Source organism: Hyperoodon ampullatus (assembly GCF_949752795.1).
Source record: "Hyperoodon ampullatus genome assembly, chromosome: 8".
Lineage (NCBI taxonomy): Eukaryota > Metazoa > Chordata > Mammalia > Artiodactyla > Ziphiidae > Hyperoodon > Hyperoodon ampullatus.
In genome coordinates this window covers 32578892-32588317 of record NC_136921.1, presented here as the reverse complement: position 1 = coordinate 32588317, position 9426 = coordinate 32578892, and the positions used below count along the sequence as shown (strand labels likewise).

The window sequence follows — 9426 nt, the reverse complement described above, 5'->3', positions numbered from 1 at the left end:
AAAATCCCTCCTCTGCTCTGGGGACTCCAATTACATGTATATTTGATGTTAAAGTTGCTTCCCCTCCACCTCAAGTGATGCTCTGCTCATTTTATTTTTCAATTTTTTTAAACGTCTTTATTGGAGTATAATTGCTTTACAATGGTGTGTTAGTTTCTGCTTTATTGTTTTTCAATTTTTAAAAAATTCTTTCTGGGTTTTATTTTAGATAGCTTCTATAGGTATGTCTTCAAGTTCACTAATCTTTTTTTCTCCAGTGTTTAATCTGCTGCATTTTTTATATCAGATATTTTAGTTTTCATCTTTGGAAGGTAATTTGGGTCACTTTATGTCTTCTATGTGTCTAGTTTTCCCGTGCAATCTTTCCTCTAGCCTCTTGAACTTATGGGATGCTGTTGTAATAACCCTATTAATGTCTTATCTACTAATTCTATTATCTGTATACTTCTTCAATCAGTTTCTATTGACTGATTTTCATCCTCATTATGGGCCATACTTGACATCTTCCAAATGTTAATTCAGAATGTTAATTCTGTTCATTGCTGAATGGATGTCAGACACTGAGAATTTTACCTTTTTGTTTGCTGGATATTGTAGTATTTCTGTAAATATTTTTGAGCTCTGTTCTGGGATGTAGTTGAGTTACTTACAAACAGTATTGTCCTTTCAGAACTTGCTATTGAGCTTTGTTATCTGGTACTAAAGAAGACTATATTCTAGGGTACATTTGTCTCAAAACTGAAGCTAAGCCTTCTGAGAACTCTACCCGATGCCGCATGAATTATGAGGTTTTCTACTCTGCCTGCTGGGAATAGGAACTATTTCTGGCTTTGTGTGAGTTCCTGGTACTGTTCTTCTATTCTTTTCAGAGAGTTCTTTCCCCAGACCTGGATAGTTTCTTCACAAACCTTCACTGATCAGTACTTAGCTGAAGACTTGAGCAGGACCCTCTACAGGTCTCTTTTCTCTCCTCCAACTCTCTACCCTGCAAACTCCTTCCACACACACTCCATCAAAGTACTCTCCCTGGGATCCCATTCTCCGCTTCAGACAGAAACTCCCTCCAGGGGGCACATCAGGGCAAACGTAGGGTTCACTGCATTTATTTCCCATCTCTCAGGGTTCACTGTCTTTCATTGTTTGTTGTCCAAATCTTAATAACCATTGTGCCATATATTTTATCCAGATTTTTAAAGTTGTTTTAGGAAGGCAGGTAAACCTAGTCCCTGTTATTTTGACATTGCTGGAAGCAGAAATCCCATCTAATTTTGCCCCGCTACTCAATGATGTCTTTCTTTTTCTTTTTTCTTTAAACATAATTTATTAGTTTTCGATCACAAAATATAGGGAAGACACAAGGGCAATGCCTGCAACCCCTTGGGCCGTACTTCCCTTCCATAAACACCTTTTAGAACCCCAGACTCATGCTGCCCAAGCATTCTCTCACATCCTAACAGCTGCAGAGTATAGTACTGACCATGTGGGACACTTACACAGACTCCCTGTAAGCGATGCAGGGGTCCCTTCCAATTAGGTCTTCCAGCTCACTTTTGCCAATATTGCAATAACAGTGGTTGTTCCAACTGTCCATGTCCTAAAACTCTCATGAATGAATAGGTCACAAGCAAATTCTGCCTGCACAGCCCTTATAACTGTTTACTCTTTTAAAATGGCCTTTCTTAAACAGCAGTGACTAAGGCCGCTTCACTATACCCAGTCTTCTAAGCCTCAGGCTGCCTGTGGCACCTGGATGGCAGCCCCTGGGGGTCCCCCACATCCTAGGGTGGCAATGGAGGAAGAGCAGGCCAGGCCAAGCATGAAGAATAAACAGTCAATTTTATTGGGCTCAGACTAAGAATCCATGGGTCTTGAGGACCTCTGTGAATTTGTCAGTTTTCTTCTCTCTGTTCTTTTCAGCCTGCTTCCATAGCCTCAGGAGTTGCTTCTTTTTCCAATAGTGGATCTTGGCCTTCTCCTTTCTCTTCTCCTCCAGGGTGGCTGTTACTGCCTGGTACTTCCAGCCAACCTCACGAGCCAGCCTCCCTAGGTAGGCAAACTTCCGCACAGGCTTCAATCACACAACCTTAAGGGCGGCAGGAACCACCATCCGCTTTTTCTTGTCATAGGGTGCGGGATCCCATCAAACACCTTGAGGCGGTCCCGAGCGGCCTGGCCTCGCTTGGTCCTGTGGGGCAGCATGCCTCGCACTGTCCGCCAGAAGATGTGGCTGGGGGCTCAGAGGGGTTGGTGTCCATCCGCTTGCAGAGGAATACCAGGTACTTCAACTTGTTTCTACAGAAATTTCCATAAATGCTGATGCCCTCACAGCCGCACAACCATCACCTTTCGACCCAGAAGCACCTGCTTGGCCATCATGGCCGCCAGGTGGCCCAGGAGATGGCCTCGGCCATTGAGCACCAGAACCTGCCCCTCCGCCATCTTCGGTAGCTGCCTGGGAAAGCACTCGATGATGTCTTTCAATGGGCAGGAGTTTTTAATTTTCAGTAAGTCCATTTTATTGACTTTTTTTCCATCATGCTAAGGACTACGAAGAATACAATAGTAAGTAAGCAGAATACAGCATCTGCTTTTCTTAGACGCTCTCAATCTTGTAAAGGAGTAGGAAGTTACAAGTAATACTTTGGGTCAGTTGAGATGAGTAGAGCAAGAAGAGTTAAATATAGAAATGTCCAATAGCTTCTGGCTTGAAAATGGAAAGGGGTACTGGGTTTGGCAGCATAATAGCCTCCAGAGATGTCCAAGGCTTAGTCATTGAAACTGTGAGTATATTACCTTACATGGCAAAGAGGATTTAGCACATGTGTTTAAATATAATGGTCTTGAGATGATCCTGGGTTATCTGGTTGTGCCCAATGTAATCCCAAGGGTCCTTATAAGAGAAAGAGGGAGTCAGGAGGGTCAGAAAAGGAACTGTGACAATGGAAGCAGGTGTCAGAGTGGTGGGATTGCTGGAAGGGGCCACGAACCAAGGATTGAGGGCAACTTCTAGAAGCTGAAAAAGGGAAGGAAACATATTTCCCTCTAGAGTCTCCAGAAGCAAAGTAACTCTGCTGAAAGCTTGATTTTTGTCCAGTGAGACCCATTTTGGACTGCTGAACTCCAGAATTATAAGATGCTAAGTTTGTGTTGCTTAAAACCAGTAATGTGGTAAGTTGTCACAGAGGCGATAGGAAAATAATGCAGGTATTGAATTGAAGGGCTGCTTTTTCCTCTGGTCACAGCAGGGAGGTACCTGGCTGAGTAAATTTCTCATATGGAGGCTTCCTCATACACAGGTGATCATTGCTTACCTGTTGCTGTATGAAGGACTAAATTCAAAATGCCTGTCAGTTTCTGTCAGCCTCTGCTACTGGAGTAAATATTTGGACTCAAAATGATAGGTAGTTCTTAGGCAGGTGCTTGTAGCTACACTGGTTTCCTATGAATCAGAAGGAGTCCCTCACACTCTACCCTCACAGCCAAAGGGGATCTAAATCACATAAGGACTGAAGGGAGGAAATGACTTTATGAGACCTGGACTTGGAAATTTTATAATACTTTTAGCACTCAATGGAACAGTCTTCTTCCCTTTGTAAAATTTAAGTCTATTCTCCAAGCTTCCTACTTATGTTCAGCTACACAGGCTTTGATATCCCTAAACAGAAGACTAGTTATATATGAGTCTCTTGGCCATATTTCTCTTCAGCTTGATTTTCCTTTTCTTGAAGTAATTTTCTAGTATTGATCCAGTGAAGTTCTTGTCATGATGCCTGGATACCTTAGTGACCACTTGAGGTTAAGTCAAAATGCCTCTTTATTAAAGAAAATTCCTTAATAACCAGCACAAGATGTCCATATAAAGACTACAAGCAAACTCGAGTCCTTTGCCCAGATAATTGCATTAGAGGGTTAGCAGCCAAGGATATAGAATGCAGAGTGCAGAGCAGTCTCCTTCCTGTCCCTGGTGAGAACAAAGCCAAGGACACATGGTTGTCACTTTGGATTGCAAAACTCCTCCCTGTGTGTGGGGATGTACACGGACAAGCAATGAGCTGAATGTGCACAAGCATTGTACTGGATGAGAACCCTGTTCCTGGCCAAATAGCAAATAGCAGGGTGCATTGTTGAGGCTAATCCCGACTCACTTGGCCTCTCTGTGAGCAATGAATAATGCTCCACAGCCTCATACGTCCAGGCATTGTGCTCTAAGTCCAGGCAAGGCTAGGAGGAGACAATGGGCTTAATGACTGTATTGCTCCACTTTTTTGGTGGGGGGGAACGGTGGGGGAACACTTCATAAGGTCCTTGTGAAACAAGCCAAGACAAGATTTCAAAACAGAACAGATAAGACAAGAAGATGTTCATGAGTGGAATTAGGTTTGCAGTGTCCTAAATCTGTTTGGTTATTTACCAGAGGAATAATACTTTCAAATCAGACTGGTCCTATATAGAATCAAAACAGCTGTAAAAAACCAAAAAATTTAGATAACCAACTTTTCCTTTCTTGAGGACATCATATCGAGGAATTGGTTTGACTGACAATTTTCTCTATTTTTGTTTTAGTCAATTGAAAGAATTCACTTATTTCACTTATCTACGAAAGTTTCCATTTAGAAATGGGTTCAGTATGAAGTTGTAGGGTGTCCACGCTTTAAACGCACACACACACCTTTCTTTCATCTCTTCTTTCCCTCTCCTGACCTGGGAGATTCTCAATATGGCAGAGGTTAAAACAGTACTCTTAAAATTGAGTTGAAATTATTGTACTTTTTGTGCTATCATATGGCTCTCAGAATACTGATATCGAAGTCCACAAATAATAAATGCTGGAGAGGATGTAGAGAAAAGGGAACCCGCCTACACTGTTGGTGGGAACGTAAATTGGTGCAGCCACAAGGGAAAACAGTATATAGGTCCCTCAAAAAACAAAAATAGAGTTGCCATACGATCCAGCTATTCCACTCCTGGGCACACATCTGAAAAAAAACTATAATTCAAAAAGATACATGCATCCCAATGTTCATAGCAGCACCAGTTACAATAGTCAAGACATGAAAACAATCTTAATGTCCATCAACAGATAAATGGATGAAAAAACTGTGGCATATGTATAACATATAGACACACTGGAATAGTACTCAGCCATAAAAAAGAATGAAATAATGCCATTTGCAGCAATATGGATGGACCTAGAGATTATCATACTAAGTGAAGTAAGTCAGAAAAAGAAGGACAAATACCACATGATGTCACTTACATGTGGAATCTAAAATATGACACAAATGAACCTATCTGTGAAACAGAAAGAGATTCACAGACATAGAGAACAGACTTGTGGTGGCCAAGGGGGAGAGAGGGGAGGGGAGGAATGGATTGGGAGTTTGGGGTTAGCAGGTGCAAACTAGTATATACAGGATGGAAAAACAGTAAGGTCCTACCGTACAGCACAGAGAGCTACATTCAATATCCTATAATAAACCACGATGGAAAATAATATGAAAAAGAATGTGTATATACATGTACAACTGAATCACTTTGCTGTATAGCAGAAACTAACACAACCTTATAAATCAACTATACTTCAATAAAATAAATTTTAAAAAAAGAATACTGATATCAGGTACTCCATTTGTAGAGTTGCCAACGAAGTAGTATGTAGAGGTTGTAAATAGTGTTTGAAGAACTCTGGCTTGGAGATACACTGTTGGGCCAAAAATCTCTTAGAAGCCTGTTGGGCTGGAGGATGCAGCTGATTCCTGCAAATTGTGGCATTCATGAAGCAGGTGAGAACACTTTTAAAGTAGAAGGAGTTCAAGGGAGTTTGGTCCCAAGCGTTAGATAATTAGGCAAAGATAATTTAATGTAGAAAAACGCTATGGACAAAAATAGTGAATCACTGAGTCGTGGAACAGGTGGTTTTTAGAACAATTTTGACTTGAGGCTAGAAGGTCCAGGTAGAATGGGCCCTCTTTCCTTAATGGCTACAGAACTACAAAAGACATTACAGTCTTAAACTTGGAAATAAAACTGAAACATGGCATTATAAAATCTAAGCGAATTGCATGCAAGTGGCCCCAATGCTATTACTTTATGCAGCAAATGTATTATTTAGCACCTATAATGTGCAAGGCACCTGCTAGCAGTCCGAGTGCAACAATGGACAAGACAGGTGTGGTCCTTATCTTCGGTGGAGCTTAATATTTGGGGAGAAGACAAATGTGATAGGCCAAAGAGTGGCCCCCAAAATGTCTACATCCTAACTGTTGGACGTTGTAAATGTGTTACCTTGCACAAAGGGACTTTGAAGATATTATTAAGCTAAGGTTCTTGAGAAGGAAAAATGAGCTTGGATTATCCAGGTAGGCCCAAGGTAATCACCAGCATCCTTGTAAGAGAGAGGCAGGAGGACCAGAGCCAAGAGAGAAGTGATAAAAAGCAGAGTCAGGAGAGAGAGAAGGGGCCACTAAGCCAAGGAATGTATGTGATCTTTAGCAGCTGGAAAAGGCAAGAAAATGGATTTTCCCCTAAAGTTTCCAGAGGGAATGCAGCCCTGCTGACACCTTGATTTCAGCCCACGGAAACCCTTTTTGGCTTTCTGACCTCCAGAAATGTAAGATAATAAACTTGTGCTATTTTAAGCCACTAAGTTTGTGGTAATTTGTTATAGCCACAGTAGGCAAATAATACCAAAAAAAAAAAGCAAGTAATCAGTCTAAACCCTGTTTCACTATCATTGTGATGGCACCATGAGGAGAAAGCACAGGATGCCACTAGAAAGGGTGACAGAGTCTTGCTCTAAAACAGGACCAGAGCCCACCTCTCTCAACGCCTCCCCTCCTGGAGGAGACGAGGGGTAAGTTGAGCAGGAGAAGATGGGGAGTGCTGTGTTGTGGGCAGAACGACCTTGGCCAGACCCCAGTGCATGAAGGAATTTGACTCACTGGAGATGGGGGAGGGGAGGAAGGGTCATAGTCAGTGGGTGCCAAGATCCGAGTCCTGTTTTGGAAGATCACTCTGGCTGCTGTGTGGGGAATGGATGTGAGGAAGGACAAGCAGAAGGGGGGAAGCCAGGTGAAGACTGTTGCATTCCTCAGAGTGAGGGATGATTATGGGAGTTTGGACTAGCATGGTGATAGTGAGGGGAGGGAAGCAGAGAGATTTTGGAGAGTACAATCCGTAGGACTTGGTGATCAATTGATTTAATCAGTAATTGGTTTTTTTTGTTTGTTTTGTTTTGTTTTGTTTTTGCAGTACGCGGGCCTCTCCCGTTGCGGAGCACAGGCTCTGGACGCCCAGACTCAGTGGCCATGGCTCACGGGCCCAGCTGCTCCGCAGCACATGGGATCTTCCCGGACCGGGGCACGAACCCGTGTCCCCCGCATCGGCAGGCGGACTCTCAACCACTGCACCACCAGGGAATCCCTCTCAGTAATTGTTTTTAATTGCTAACTACTGTTCCATTACATGATTATATTATTATAGGTTTCTCAATTCTCCTGTGGATGAACATTTGGGATTTGTCCAGTTTGGGGCTATTCTAAATAACATTGCTGTCAGTATTCCTGTACAACCCTTATTATGAACATAAAGTTTCATTTCTCTTAGGTAACTACCTAAGAGTCAAGCTGCTGGGTCATGAGGGAGGGGTATATTTAACTTTTTAAGAAACTGCCACACTGTTTTCCAAAGTGATTGCACCATTTCATCCTCCCTTTGATGATTTATTGGACTGTGAGGGTGGTGCAAAAAATACCAGGCATGTTCTTTCAAACTGAACAATGTGCCCAGCTCTTTAAGCAGCTCCCTGTGTTTTGAGTGTTGAGAGAGACAGAGAGGTGAAGTCCATTGTCCTAGGAGCACCTTCCCCGAAAGACAGAATCCCTTGGTTCCTTGAGTAGAGTTGGGGAAAAAAATTTTTAAAGTTGCTTAAATTGTCACCAAATCATTCTGGGAAGTATTTTGCTTGCAAACTTGTAGAGACCATATTTCACCAAATCAAATAATAAGATTGGATCAGAGGTTCAAATTTCAGAAGCTAATTGCTCTTAGACTATTTCAGACAGGGAAACAGGCCCCACGCTGTTAGGAGATGCTCATTCTCCCCTTAATCAGTGGAACGGGAGTCTGGTCTTGATCTACTCTGTGGCCTATTCTGTGTGCTACTCTCTCTTTCAGACCTTCCCCACTCCCGTTTTTTAGCCTCCAAATTTGCAAGTTCAGGCAAAGGCCTCACCCTCTTCATCACTCGTCACTCACTAAACAGAATTCTTTCTGTCAATTGTCCCTTAAGTCCTGCCTCTAAAAAGGAAAATGTTCCAGCTAAGGGGTATCATCCAAACCAGCATTTTGAAAGATAAGAGGGTACCAACCAGAAAGGACACTGAGATCAGACAGGACTGTCTCAGGCAAACCAGGGTGTACAGCCTCTGGTCTGGAAATCTAAATTGATCTATTGATACATAGTAAAGTAACAAAGGAAGGACAATGAAAGGTATACCAACTAGAATGAGAGCTGAATACATAGAACCCTAAAGCCAAGCAGACTATGAGTTTCAAGGGAGATCTGAGAAAGAGATTACAAGTGAATGGTGATCTTAAACAGCTTTGGCTTATAAGAAAACTGGAGAGGCCAGGGAAGTATGTTACCAAATGCCTTGGTGGATGTAAATGGATTCCTTTTTGATTGATTATTCTCTTGCCTAGGGAGTAAGAAATCCTTGAATTTAGAAGAAGGGGTTCAGTGATGGCTCCCCACCAACGGATATGACCACCCCAAACCTCTGGTGGGACTTTATTCTGAAAAGGGGTCTTTGCAGATGCCAGTAAGTCAAGGATCTCCAGATGAGATCATCCTGGGTTATCTGAGTGGGCCCGAAATCCTATGACAAGGGTTCTTATAAGAGAAAGGCAGAGGGAGAGGAGGAGAGGGCTATGTGAAGACAGGGGCAGAGACTTGAGTTCTGCAGCTACAAGTCGGGGAACACCTGGAGCCACCAGAACCCGGAAGAGGCAAAGAAGGATTCTCCCTTAGACCCTTGAATGAGAGTTCAGTCCTGCCATCACCTTGATTTCAGATTTCTGGCCTCCAGAACAGTGAGAGAATGAGTTTCTGTTGATTTTAAGCCTCTCGATTTGGGCTAATTTGTTACACAGCTACGGGAAACTAATATAGGGTGAAAAGGAGACTCTTGGTAAGCAGATCTGAGGCTGGGGAGGGAGGCAATGAATATATGAGTACGAATGGGTGTGAAATTCCAGCTAAGTCTAGACAGAGTGGAATCTAAGGGCAGGAGAAAAAAAATAATAATAAAAGCAGAAATTGTGTACATGGCCAGCTTCTCTTACAGGGTCACAGCCAGGATGACCCCAGGACAGCTCTCTCACTCTGCTGTTAAATTATCCACCCAGCTTGGAAACAAAATCCAG

General features: G+C 42.7%; 1 pseudogene across 1 annotated transcript; it reads right to left on the bottom strand.

Annotated features, from left to right (window-relative positions):
• Positions 1–1831: 1831 nt before the first annotated feature.
• On the bottom strand, positions 1832–2439 carry LOC307057282 (large ribosomal subunit protein uL13-like; annotated as a pseudogene). The gene has a single exon. The product of its transcript is annotated as a large ribosomal subunit protein uL13-like (transcript).
• Between the last annotated feature and the right edge of the window lie 6987 nt (positions 2440–9426).